The following is a 12739-nucleotide window of genomic DNA, read 5'->3' on the forward strand; positions in this document are numbered from 1 at the left end:
TTATTTCTTGCCACTAGTAATTGCAGTCTACAGTTAGCCATTTCTAGATAATGAGAGTATTCTTTTCTTAAGTCTGTTCTGGACTTTGTCTGGTAGAATTCAAGAATTTTTTAATATGGAAAGATTTTTTTCCTTAAATATGCCTTTCAAAAAGAAAAATATTTTGGAGGAGATAAAGGATTAACATATGCTTAAGTTGAAAACCTTTGCTAAGTAAACTCATACCCGTTTTATAGTTGTTAAAGTTAAGTGATTCATATCTATTTGATTTTTAATAGTTCTTATGAATATCAGGCATACTGAAACCCCAAGGTTAGGATGAATATTATTGGATGAAAGGAAGAAAAAATAAAATTTTCTAAACAATTTTTGTATCCTCCTGTCCATAAACATTAAATAAACCTAGAACTCAGGACTTTCCCACTAAGATTAGGAGTAACATTTAAGCACACCCTTACATCTTATTTTCTTGTTTCCATAGCAGGCATGTCCTCTGACAAGAAGAGCAAAAACGAAAGAACAACAGAAACCCCAGTATTGGGGCGGTGGCGGGGCAGCTTTTTTAAAACCACTTTTCCTCCTCTGAATATTTAACGCATAGAAATGACTGAGAAAGTAGCGGAGACATAAAATAATAGAGGAAAAGCCATAACTGTCAGAGAATGTATAATGGAATGCAAGCCCAGAGTGTTTTGTTCTAGATTTTTGGCTCTTAGAGTAACCCAGGCACACATGCTAACTTAAATTTGAAGACGAAGGTTAGTAAGGTGACTTTAGCCAGCTTTGCTATATATTTGTATTCATGACGGTATTGGAGGGTGAACCTCCTTGATTCTGAAGCTGCTTATATTGTGGTAATCAATTCTTGTTATCAAAAAAAAAAAAAAAAGGGACAGATATGTGAATATGTGAGAGAACTAATTCTTTTAGGGATGACAAGTAATTTCCATGATACCATGTAACTCCTTTCCCTTTTATACGTAAGAACCCTGTAATTAGCTTTGTCTTAAAAGTTCTTTTTCAAAACTCTATAGGAAAAAGAGTAGCCTATATTTCAGCTACAAAGGATCTGTTGATTCTCTGTACAGCATAGTGCCTTTTGAATGCTCCTGACTTAAAGAGAATGACTGAAAGGGCCTCTACCAACAGTGAGAAAGTGGAAAGAACAGTGTCAAGTTTAAGCACTAAATCAGCAGTCTAGTGTTGGGAGGAGGATGTGCTGAATAGATACCTGTCTTGTGTCTGACTGTTCCTGTGCCTGAGTTGTCTTCATCCTGCCAAACACAAACAAGTTACTAGGCAACAAGAGTGATTCAGATGCTCTGAACACCTCACTGAATGAAATGTCTAACCACGATGTTTCCAGGAAATGCCTCCTCTATAAGTCACTGGGTAGCCTGATAAACATTTGCACGTGCTCTGAGGTCAAGTGACCTAGAGCTTCTAGCCTGTGTGTTATAAGGTGGGGCCAGCTAATGTTTGAAAGAATGCCACCTTACTGGGCAAACATAGATAGTTTGCATGCTCCTACATGGTAACTATGAGGAGGAAGGGTTGGGGACAGGGCTGGGAGAAGTGCAGTCTCTCCCCAAAAGAACTCACCAGGATGGAAATCCATTGCCCTTAGGTCATATCTCTAATTGTAAAAATAGCCCAAGATCCCAGAAAATCACAACATAGCATAGTTACACAGGAGCCTGGACTCAGATGCATTCAAATCCTACCTCTGTCACTTGTTAGATTTCTAACTTCTTATACCTCAGATAGGGGCGATTGTACCCCATACAGTAGTTGTGTGTATTAATGTTAGTATTTGGGAAACACTAGAACTAGTATCTGTCATAAACTCTGGGGATGCATTAGCTTGCCCGCCATGCTTTTACATAGCTCCTTGAGAGGTGGGGGCTGAATTGTGAAGAAATGAAGAAAAAGAGAAGTGAGGTCTTTTCCAAGGATGTATTTATTCTTTTATGATTTCCAGGACTGCCATCATAGAAATTTTAACCATAAATCATTTAAGGAATCTCTTCAAGGTCTTTCAGCATTACATAGTTTGAGAATTATGTATCAAAAAATGACCTCAGGGCTATGCAGTGGAAAGGCTGTGTGCTCATGGAGCATTGCTTTAGGGTTTCCAGTGGATATGTAATGCTCTGAAGCTAGATATGGGTTTTTGCTTTACTGTTTTTCCCTTCTGTTATATCCCCCTTTTTATATAAGATATTTTATAATAAAAATGCAATCACAGAAAGTAAACCACAGTAAGATGAAATTTTGGGGCTCTGCATCACATATGGAAACCATAATTATACAGACACATTAGTGACTCATTTAGGAATAGAAAGGTACCTGAAGCTCTCTGGGAAAGGGTAAGATAATTCTGGTGTCTTTGAATGTGTGGGCTGCTACATTCATTCAGCTGCTATTCTAGGGCTGGGCTGCAGGTTCTTGGCTAGTGGCCAGGAACACCAACACAAACAGGACATGGACTCTGTCCTTGCGGCTCATAACCAGCGGAGGAGATAGCCCTGTGTAAGCAGTGAGCTTTAAAACCCTGTGCTGGGCTGAAGAGATGTGTAGGAGCATAGGTATGGGGAGAAAGCCAATGGCATTCAATCTCAATCTGATCTTTAAGAGTTCTAATTTTGCTTGAATTTATTTTTGGAAAGGAAATCAGAATGTTAGAGAATTGTGTTGGGAATGTCACCACATGCCAGGCTAGTGGCTCTGCAGTTCCTGAGCAATGTTTTGTAGTAGTGACTAAACCCTGCTCTGAGAAAGTGATGACATTAGGAGATGCAACAGAGAGTAAAAGTAGTTGGAACCTTTCTTCCTGAACTTGCAGTCTCTCTCTCTCTGGTTCTGTCTTTGCTGGCTGAGAGATGGTGGTGTTTCCCAAGGAAGTAGTTGGCCTGAAAGTCAAAAGGATGAAAAGGATTGGGGAGTGACTCTCAGGGTTGCCTCAAAAGCCAGTCATAATAGTTAATTTGAATTAGGTAGAAACTCTGGTCAGTTGTACAACATAAGTACATGACGTTTTATTCAAAAGCCATAAAGATATCTTTTAAAATACGTGTTTTGTTGTTGTTTTTAAAACGGAGTCTCGCTCTGTTGCCCAGGCTGGAGTGCAGTGGCCGGATCTCAGCTCACTGCAAGCTCTGCCTCCCAGGTTTATGGCATTCTCCTGCCTCAGCCTCCCGAGTAGCTGGGACTACAGGCACCTGCCACCACACCCGGCTAGTTTTTTGTATTTTTTAGTAGAGACGGGGTTTCACCGTTATTAGCCAGGATGGTCTCGATCTCCTGACCTCGTGATCCGCCCATCTCGGCCTCCCAAAGTGCTGGGATTACAGGCTTGAGCCACCGTGCCCGGCCTAAAATATGTGTTTTTAATTGACAAAAATTGTATATAATAAGGTGTATAACATGATATAATGATTTATTTATTGCCAACATAATGACCTCGTGACTTAAGGTTAACTTTTCAATCTCTATAAAAAGTAAAAGAGAAAGCCCGTTGAACTATAACATTTCCCAGCTTTCCTTGAAGTCACAATATATAAAGTGCTTCACTGAATTTAATGTTGAAGGGAGAATCCCTGTTTTATATGCAGTCTTATGCCTTGAATAACTTTCTGTAAGTGTATGTTGGTTTGGGGAAAATGCATTTAAGTTTGGTTTATTTTATAAAGAGCCCAGAGGTGTTTCTATTTTATTACAATTCACATGAATTTAGATTCTCCATCTTTCATCAGGTATCTTTATGTTACTTGGTGGAAAACTGTATTAACATTATTCATAAAATATTACTGAACAAACATAACATTTTCAAAAACAGCCATAAATAATGCCTCAAGTGATTCAAATAAAAAAGCTTCGATAGAATTCATGTTGTTTACATTTGTTTGTTCCAAAAAGCATTTGAGATAGGAATTTATAGTTTTAATTAACAAAATTCGAAGACATAATCAGCTGCTTTCTCAAAGCTATCTGGCTTAGGAGTGTATGTCATATATGATGTTAAAACTGGAATAGTCTGCAACCCAGAACAAAATATACAATCTGGGATTGCTAATCTATTACAATAGAGGTCTCATCTAGCTTAATACTGTAAATTGTCTACCTTTAAACATGAATGCTAATGGAATTTATAGACTAACTTTAAATCAAAATATGCAATTTCAGATTACTTGGGATATTATTATATTTCAATTTTAGGTATTTTGGAAAAGGCCTTTTAAAGCACCAACTATTTATAAATACTAACCAGTTTATACTAATTGGTATTATATTATTTCCTAATTTTGAATCTGCATCTGTATAATGGTCAGTTAGCATTATAAAGCATAATACTTTTTTTATATTCTTTCCTGTTGGCCTCTGAGCTCACCCAATAACTTTTCCATTATTTACCTTCTAATTAACCATCTCTTGTTCTAGGGAATACGACCTTTACCTACAACTTTATAAAATTATTTTCATTCTCTTTAATGCCTTATTTCTTCTCTAATAAACCTGAATCAGGAGCTCTCTTCATTAAGATCTTATTTAATTGGTTTCAGTCCTGGTGGAAGCCTCCCCTGCACCCCCATAGTCTCCTCTTGTTCCATTTAGATGCTTTAAGTAGTGACTAGAACCTAATGGATGATTTTTCCATGAATGTATTTTCCTTTTCATGTGGCTTATTCTAACTGTGTGATTGCCACAAGAAATAAAAGTACAAGATCAACTATGATATGCCAATGGCCAATCATTTGGCATAGCCCCTTATTTGAGAATGTGATAGGGGTAGGACAGAAGAAACTAAGAACCTGGGAGATTGCATTAATTCTCATCAAGTGGCAGAGTCAGGTTAGAACCTGGATTTTAGGATTCTAAGATGTTACAATGTACACTTGACCTGTGTTTAATTTGCTTCTGAGATTAGCAAGGGCATGTTGTAGGGGCCATGGTTATTGAATAAACTTTTGTTATTTATTAATAGTAAATTCATATGGATGTGTTATCCACAAATTATCTGCATCAAGCTAAGTAAAAATACCAAGTTAAAAAAAGACTCTTGGCTGGGCATGGTGGCTCACACCTGTAATCCCAGCACTTTGGGAGGCCAAGGCAGGTGGATCACCTGAGGTCAGGAGTTGGAGACCAGCCTGGCAAAACCCTGTCTCTACTAAAAACAGAAAAATTAGCCTGGCGTGGTGGTATGCACCTGTAATCCTAGCTACTTAGGAAGCTGAGGCAGGAGAATCGCTTGAACATGAGAAGCGGAGGTTGCAGTGAGCTGAGATCACGCCATTGCACTCCAACCTGGGCAACAAGAGCGAAGCTCTGTCTCCAAAAAAAAAAAAAAAAAAAAAGTGTTTGGGAAATATTGATTTCTCATATGATGGGACCAATCTCATGGTGGTGTTCTGAGCACTAGATCATATGATGGTTATTAGTACATTCTTTATCAGTAAATTACCTTACCCTACTTCTTTTCTTTCTGTGAGACATGGGATTTTTATTTACCTTTTTAAACTTTCTTTGGTGAGGTCACTAACATATCTTTTATTTCTTTCTTTTTATATAATGATATATTTTAATATGGCCAAGAGTCATAGAAATCTGTAAAGTAATGGTGTTACACTGAGAAAACTACAACCCAAGATTGCAAAATTACCGACCCAGGATTAATCATGACTTGTTTGTGGCCAAATTGAGAGAAAGATTCTGGTCTCTTGACTTCTGATCCAGGGCTTTGTCATGGCACTATCAGTTTTTAAACTTCTTTAGCCATGGAACCCATATTTCAGATGAGATTTTGGGCAACCTTCTAACATAGAAAGAAAAGCAGAGCTCCTCAAGTTGAAAGGAGATGGAGGCCTAAAGACATACGCACATGGTCTCCCCAAGACTCTCTGTACTGTAATATACTGACATAGTTCACAACACAGATGAAGGGTGTACTCCTTCTCTCCTCCTCCAAGTATGGTCTAGTTCTTTTCTGGAGCATTTCTGCCCCCTATATCTGAAATGAACGTAATTGGAAAGGTTGGAGGAGATACTGACCCAGCCTGGGAATTACATTTCTAAATGCAATGCCAGTCTTCCCAGTTGATTCTGGAACATTTTTCCTGTGTGTCAAGAGGAAGCAGCGGGAGAGATGTTGCTATGAGAATCCACTGATGTTTGATGTTGGTTCTTCTGACATAGCAGGGCTGTGCTATCCCATTTCCTTTTCTTTGCTGTAAGAATTCACCCTGAAGCTGTGTGCTCATTTGCGATGCTTTTCCCAAGGAGGGGTAGAACAGCCTGCCGAGTCAGAGCTACCAAAGTACCAAATGCTGGCTTCACTGCTTACTAGCTGGTGACCTTGGGCAATTCACTTAATATCTCTGTGCTCATCTGTAAAACATGGGTAATAATATTTAACCTCATAGAGTTGTGGGGAAGATTAAATAAGATAACCAAAGCATTTAGAACTATGGTGTTTGGGCAATAGTAAGTACTTATGAGTGTTAGCTATAGCTCTTATTCTTAAGTCTAGGCTATATAAATTTATTTTTTATTTTTTTACATGAAACACTTCACGAATTTGTGTTATTACCCTTGTGCGGGGGCCATGCTAATATCTGTATCATTCCAATTTTAGTATATGTGCTGCCGAGTCAAGCACAGGCTATATAAATTTAAATCATTAATAGGATACATGGTCAAAATTTTTAAACACTTGGAAAATATTCCAATCTAGTGTTGTTAAACTGAAATAAAAATATATTTTTGGCAGAGGAATATAGCATAATAGTGATAAAGCCCAATTAGCTTTGCATGATCACAATGTTGATGAAATTGTTTAAAGTGTATATTTTTAAATACTTTTCCAAATAAAAGCTTAAAATAACAGCACAGCCACAATATAATGATCACTTGGGTTTGCAATATAAATTAGATTGTTAAAGGCTTGGAGACATTTTCACTTTTACTTAGTTTTGCATGATTTTATTGTAGGTAAGGAAAGCTGCACAAAGTGGTCAACCAACATTTCCTAGAAAACTCTTTTTGACAGTTGATCTTCAAATTAAGGTTTCTGATTGCACTTCAGTAAAAACCTCTGCAAAGAAAGTGTGTATTTAGGCCGTTATCTGTTGAAGAGCAATAATGCCCTTGATGAGTGCATTCTTGTTCTTAAAGTTGCTGCCAACCAGGTCCAGTGGCTCTTGCCAGCACTTTGGGAGGCCGAGGAGGGTGGATCACCTGAGGTCAGGAGTTTGAGACCAGCCTGGCCAACATGGTGAAACTCTGTCTCTACCAAAAATACAAAAATTAGCCGGGCATTGTGGTGGACACTTGTAATCCTAGCTACTCGGGAGGCTGAGGCACAAGAATTGCTTGAACCCAGGAGAAGGAGGTTGCAGTGAGCCGAGATCGTGCTATGCACTCCAGCCTGGGCGACAGAGTAAGACTTTGTCTCAAAAAAAAAAACAAAAACAAAAACAAAAACAAAAAACTGTCATTTTCAGAATAAAATGAAGCCTTTTTCTGCTCCTGTAACCATAGGATTCTGGAGCCTTATTTTGGAGTGAGGATTTTCTTTTTCCACTATCCTTTTTGTACCTGTCTTTATCACATCCGGATATATTTCACATGTGAAAGCTTTATGATTATTGAATATTATGTTCAAGTAATTTTGTGTATTTTCTTACTATTGACAGCCTTTGAACAAGTCTGATTTGCACTTACAGAACACCATTTTAAAGAGATTTGTATAATCGTGCATGAATATAGGTCAAAAGGTAGACGTAAAGAATAGTAGCCATACCATGAACATGTTGGGCACAAACCACCCAAGAGGGGAAGGTTGGTTTCTTAAGAAGCAGAATGTTATAAATTGGTGTTTCTTTTTAAAAGGGAATTTAGGGGAGAAGGGACACTGGGTTTTATAACCCAACTGGGTAGCAAGTGCTATATTTGAAAGTTCATTTCTAGGTCCAGCAGCACATACCAGGGAGTTGTAGCTGGAAAGATTTGTTGGAGGATGTGACATCTGCTGAGACCTGAAGCATGAGAGGCAAATGTGTAAGCAAGTGGATGGGGTTGGGAAGAAGTTTAGGCCGCTAAAGAAATTATACAAAAAGCTTGATAAGAGGGGATATTGCATGTGAAATGAACATAAATTCAGTAAATATGGTGGAAGCACAGGATTTAAGGAATGGAAAAAAACTAGTTTCAAAAATTGAGGCTAGAAGTGAAGGTAGGGGCCAGATTATGAAAAGCCTTGTAAGAAATGCTAAGAAACAGCAGATGTCAGAAGGACATGCCACCATCTAAAAAGCAGTCTTGAGAATAAGTAATTGGATAAAGGTGACCTGAGTAGGTATTTGTTTTTTAAGGAAATTGTGTTAATTTTGTTAGGTGTAAAAATGGCATTAGGGTCATGTTGGGGAAAAAAGAATCTCTATCTTACAGATGAAATTACATGATCTCTGAGACTGCTGCCAAAAATACAGAGTAGAGGACAGATTTAAAAACAAAAAAGATTTCCTGTGATAATTGTTATAGCTAATGGGGTTCACTGTAGTATTTTCTACTTTCATTATGTTTGAGATTTTCTATTATGAATTTTTTCTTAAGTCAAAATAAGCAATGGACTTTCGGGTCATAGGGAGCCGTTTAGTCTTTAACGAGGTCAGTAAAGCAGGAAATAGATTAGGAACAAAACCAGAGAGGAAGGGAATGCTGCATTAAATACCACGATTGTAGAGCTGTCAGTTTTCCCTTGTGTAAGAATGTCCATGTTTTTATATTTTCTTGGTGAGCTGTTCTTTATTATCTATTTTCTGTTAATACTTTTACTTTGTACTCTAGTTGTAAAAGTACTAGTAATGCCTGCTATTCCTAATACTGTATCAGCCTTTTATTTACAAAATAATCTTGTATGTATCTTTTTAATGGATGGATTGAATCTATTTAAAAATTGTTGTGGCTGTTGATTTTTTTGGACTTACGTCTGTCCTCTGCAAGTAAGAGATGTCTGTGAAAAGAGAGCAGAGGTAAATAGATGGGAGATTAAAATGGATAGGATTTGGAGTGATTTTCAGGTGAGCAGGGGAGGGAGTTTGAAGTTGGATAATAGCTAACATTTATTGACTCCGAAGACCTGATTGGATGGTGGTACCATTTACCGTGATAAGAAATGGAAGAGGAGGTGTGTGACTGGAAGGAAATGGCAAGTGTGTTTTGGTACATGAGTTGTAAGCATCTGCTTTATCTTTGTTCTTAGAGCTATGAACTCTTAGATGGAATTCATTATTTTCTTTTAAAGATACCCCCATTTAACCCATAATCACTTTTGCCGTTTTTAAGATTGCCTCTAAGGTATAGATGCACATTAACCAGAATGTCATTTTTGGTCTCGTTTGGTTTGGTATAAGCTTTGGAAATGGGCTCCCAATGTCCTATTCTTACTGATGCAGATTATGCTGTAAGAGATAATTTTAGAAACAATAAAAACAAAAACTCATTTTCTAGGCTGTTTCTTTGTTTCATAGGAAGCAAAGAAGTATAATTCTTTGATGTTTTTAAATATAAATATTTGATAGCATGTTTATATTTTAAAAAGCAATTTAAAGTGATTATTTATAGGCAAGCACTTTTATTTATATAGGGTCATCAATGACAATTAGATTTAATGGAAATAAGATTAACTATAAAATTACATCTTTTAGCTTCCTAATGCTAATTGAACATTGAGTTTGTAATGTTTCCTGACTACCTCTTGGCATTATGTTCAGGTTTAGAGACAGTGATTTTAATCATCCTGTGTTTTCTAAGCCCATTTCACCCTTTAGAAAACAGTTTTGATCATAGTTCACTCCCATGGATAGACCAGTGCCAAACCAAACAGGATAACTACTTGGCTGATTTTTATTCACTGCTGATAGGTGGAGCTTGGCATTTTAAAAGACTATTAACAGAGAGACTGTTTTACTTCTTTCTGATTTTATTTTCAGTTTTTTTTTTTTTTTTTTGAGACGGAGTCTCGCTCTGTCACCCAGGCTGGAGTGCAGTGGCCAGATCTCGGCTCACTGCAAGCTCCGCCTTCTGGGTTCACACCATTCTCCTGCCTCAGCCTCCCAAGTAGCTGGGACTACAGGCGCCCGCCGCCACACCCGGCTATTTTTTTGCATTTATTTTCAGTTTTTATATACCCTACATGTTTTAAAAATTCCTGTTAAGTTATATATAACCAGTCTTTTTCCCATTTTATTTCCGTCATTTGATTTTCTTTTCACTTTTACATCTACCTGGCATATGGTTTTACTAAACTTCAAATGTTATTTCAGGCTGTTTTCTACTTTGTGAAAGTTTTTATCTCTCATTGTTCTTTTTAAGTGACTTCTGCTTGGGAAGGGGGGGAAAAAGCAGTTACTAATCAAAAATGCCTTGAGGACAGGAGCCAGCTTTCTCTTCTGCTGCCTTCCTTAGCACTTAGGACCCAATTCTGCACAGAACAGGAGGACATAAATAATTCTGTCTTTGTTGGCTGTTTATTTGCTTTACCTTCTAGGCTATCAGCAGTAGTATTAACAATTGCTACATATTTAACCGGCAAGTACTGATACCTTGAGTTTGGTCACTGTTTTTCATTCAACCCAGGGTACAGTTTTAAGTTTTCTGTACCTGTAGCTTCTATCCCATTTACTTAAGATAAAATTGAAAAATGTCTGCACTGAAGGTCAAATTCTGAATTCTTGTTAGATATTTGATAGCTTTAACTTTTATGTCTCCACATAATGCTTTTGTTTTTATTCCTCCTCTGCTTATAATATTGCATCTTTAGCCTTTTTAAAAAAGCCTAATATGCATTAAACACTTATTTAAAAACACAGCACTGGGATGATCAATTAAATAAAAGTCCATTATGACCAGTGTAGTTAGAATACTATACACATGCTATTTTGATCTATTATAAATGGAAAAGAACTCAAAGGCAAAAATCCATAATTGAGTAAGTATGGGAGCATTTTCAGAGGAATCTTTTTAGTTTTAGAAAGTTATATTAGTACAGGTTTCTAGAGGGCATTTACTGTAATTGGATCTCAGTAGGTTGGAACATAGATGTTCCTGATGTTCTTTTGACTTGATGGTGCACTGATTTTTTTTCTGACAATGGTTGTTCACTTAAAATTTTAAATTGAGTATTATCTCATAAGCCTGGTGAGCCTAATTTGAATAGCCACCCTGTTACTTTAATGTCCCATCCTGCTTTGTCTTTGTAGCACTTTTAATCTTTAATTACTATTGTCTTACATTAGCAGAATTCAAGCTCCATGAGGGAAGTGACTTTTTTAAAATTATTGTATCCCTAGAACAGTGACTAGTACATAGTTGGCACTCACTGAATATTATTGAATGAATAATTATCTTAGCCAAGCATAGTATTGTGCACCCTGTAGTACCAGCTACTCAGGAGGCTAAAGCAGGAGGATTGCTTGAGCCCAGGAGTTAGAGGCTGCAGTAAGCTATGATTGTGCCACTGTGCTCCAGCCTTGGTGACAGAGTGAGACCCCTTCTCTTAAAAAATAAGAACAACCTTTGTCTTTTTAGGCAGCAGAATTAAAACATGCTGCTTATTTTTTCAATGCAAAAAAAAAGATAAAAAGTGAAGTAAATGTTCCATGTAGTATCACCCTTCCAGTAACCATGTAATTTATGTAACACAATTTTATTCATATAATACACATTTATTTATAATGTAACTAGTCCCATTTTGATGGACAGTGTGGTTCTGGTTTTTTAGTCTTACAGATCCAGAATCACTTATCCGCAATTTCAAAATCTGAACAGTAGTAGAAGTACTGTGTCAAAAGATAAAAGCATTTCCAAAGCTCATCACATATTTACAAAGACATTCTCAAAAGAATGGTACCAATTTATGATTCTACCAGCAATTCAGTGCAGTTTTTATGCTCCTTTCTGATTATAGCTTAAATTACATTTTAATGGGATTTGTTTCAAAATAACTTTCCAGTGTTCCTTATCCATGAATTAGAATACGGTAGAAGTTTGTGTGCTAATTTGTCAGTGAGACATTCTGTAGGAAGTTCTATATTATTGGTAATTGGGAGATATTTAGTCACAGGAACTCTTTCACCTATGATTTGTCAGAGAAGGTGTAGGGGAAATCAGCTTCAAATAGGAAGTAAAGAAATGAGTTCTGGCTCACCTCAGATTTATCTTCTACTTGTTTCCCTACTCACTGCAGAAGCAGATATCTCGCAGCAAAAGTTATTCTCTGTTCCCCATGTTTTCTCAGGGTTTAGATTCCTGAAATCATTTGCCTTCATATATATACGAGGGATATGAAACGAATATGAAAATGAAAAACTGACAATGTACAAAGAAAGATGAGCATCAAGGCCCCAAATGAAAGCCTTGATTATATAAATAATCATAATTATATTGTATATATTATTAATCTAAAATTATATACTTATGCTGTGTTTATTTACATATAATAATGAACTGTTCCTGATAGAGTATCTGACTTTTTCACATGTTAAATTAGTTTTAATTGTGGCTTTGTGTACGATTTACAATTGCCACAGTAGAAATATTTCAGTTCAGTCTGTAGAATTTTAATATCACGTCGCTGTGTAAGAGCACCTGCCCACAGTTCCCACCACAGTTTGGTTTTTCATCCAGATACTCAGGATTTTAATGACAAGGGTTGATCCCCCTGTAAGTTTTACTTTTA

The 12739-nt window shown here is 36.8% G+C and overlaps 1 protein-coding gene, 1 long non-coding RNA gene and 1 other non-coding gene across 4 annotated transcripts in view; 1 reads left to right on the plus strand and 2 right to left on the minus strand.

The window, feature by feature from the left end:
* Positions 1-12739, plus strand: part of SGMS2 (sphingomyelin synthase 2) — a 98548-nt gene that overhangs the window by 42614 nt on the left and 43195 nt on the right. The window lies entirely within an intron of this gene.
* The window catches only part of LOC115892801, a 71110-nt gene continuing 60319 nt past the window's right edge, over positions 1949-12739 (minus strand). Inside the window, exons 5-7 of the long non-coding RNA XR_004052718.1 lie at positions 12209-12323; positions 5667-6387; positions 1949-2912 (exon numbers count right to left, since the gene is read on the minus strand). This is a non-coding gene — a long non-coding RNA (uncharacterized LOC115892801). The remainder of the gene's footprint in view (positions 2913-5666; positions 6388-12208; positions 12324-12739) is intronic.
* On the minus strand, positions 6554-6658 carry LOC115896051. Its single transcript, XR_004056058.1, has one exon. It is a non-coding gene; the product is annotated as a U6 spliceosomal RNA (small nuclear RNA).

Source organism: Rhinopithecus roxellana, chromosome 2, assembly GCF_007565055.1.
Source record: "Rhinopithecus roxellana isolate Shanxi Qingling chromosome 2, ASM756505v1, whole genome shotgun sequence".
Classification (NCBI taxonomy): Eukaryota; Metazoa; Chordata; class Mammalia; order Primates; family Cercopithecidae; genus Rhinopithecus; species Rhinopithecus roxellana.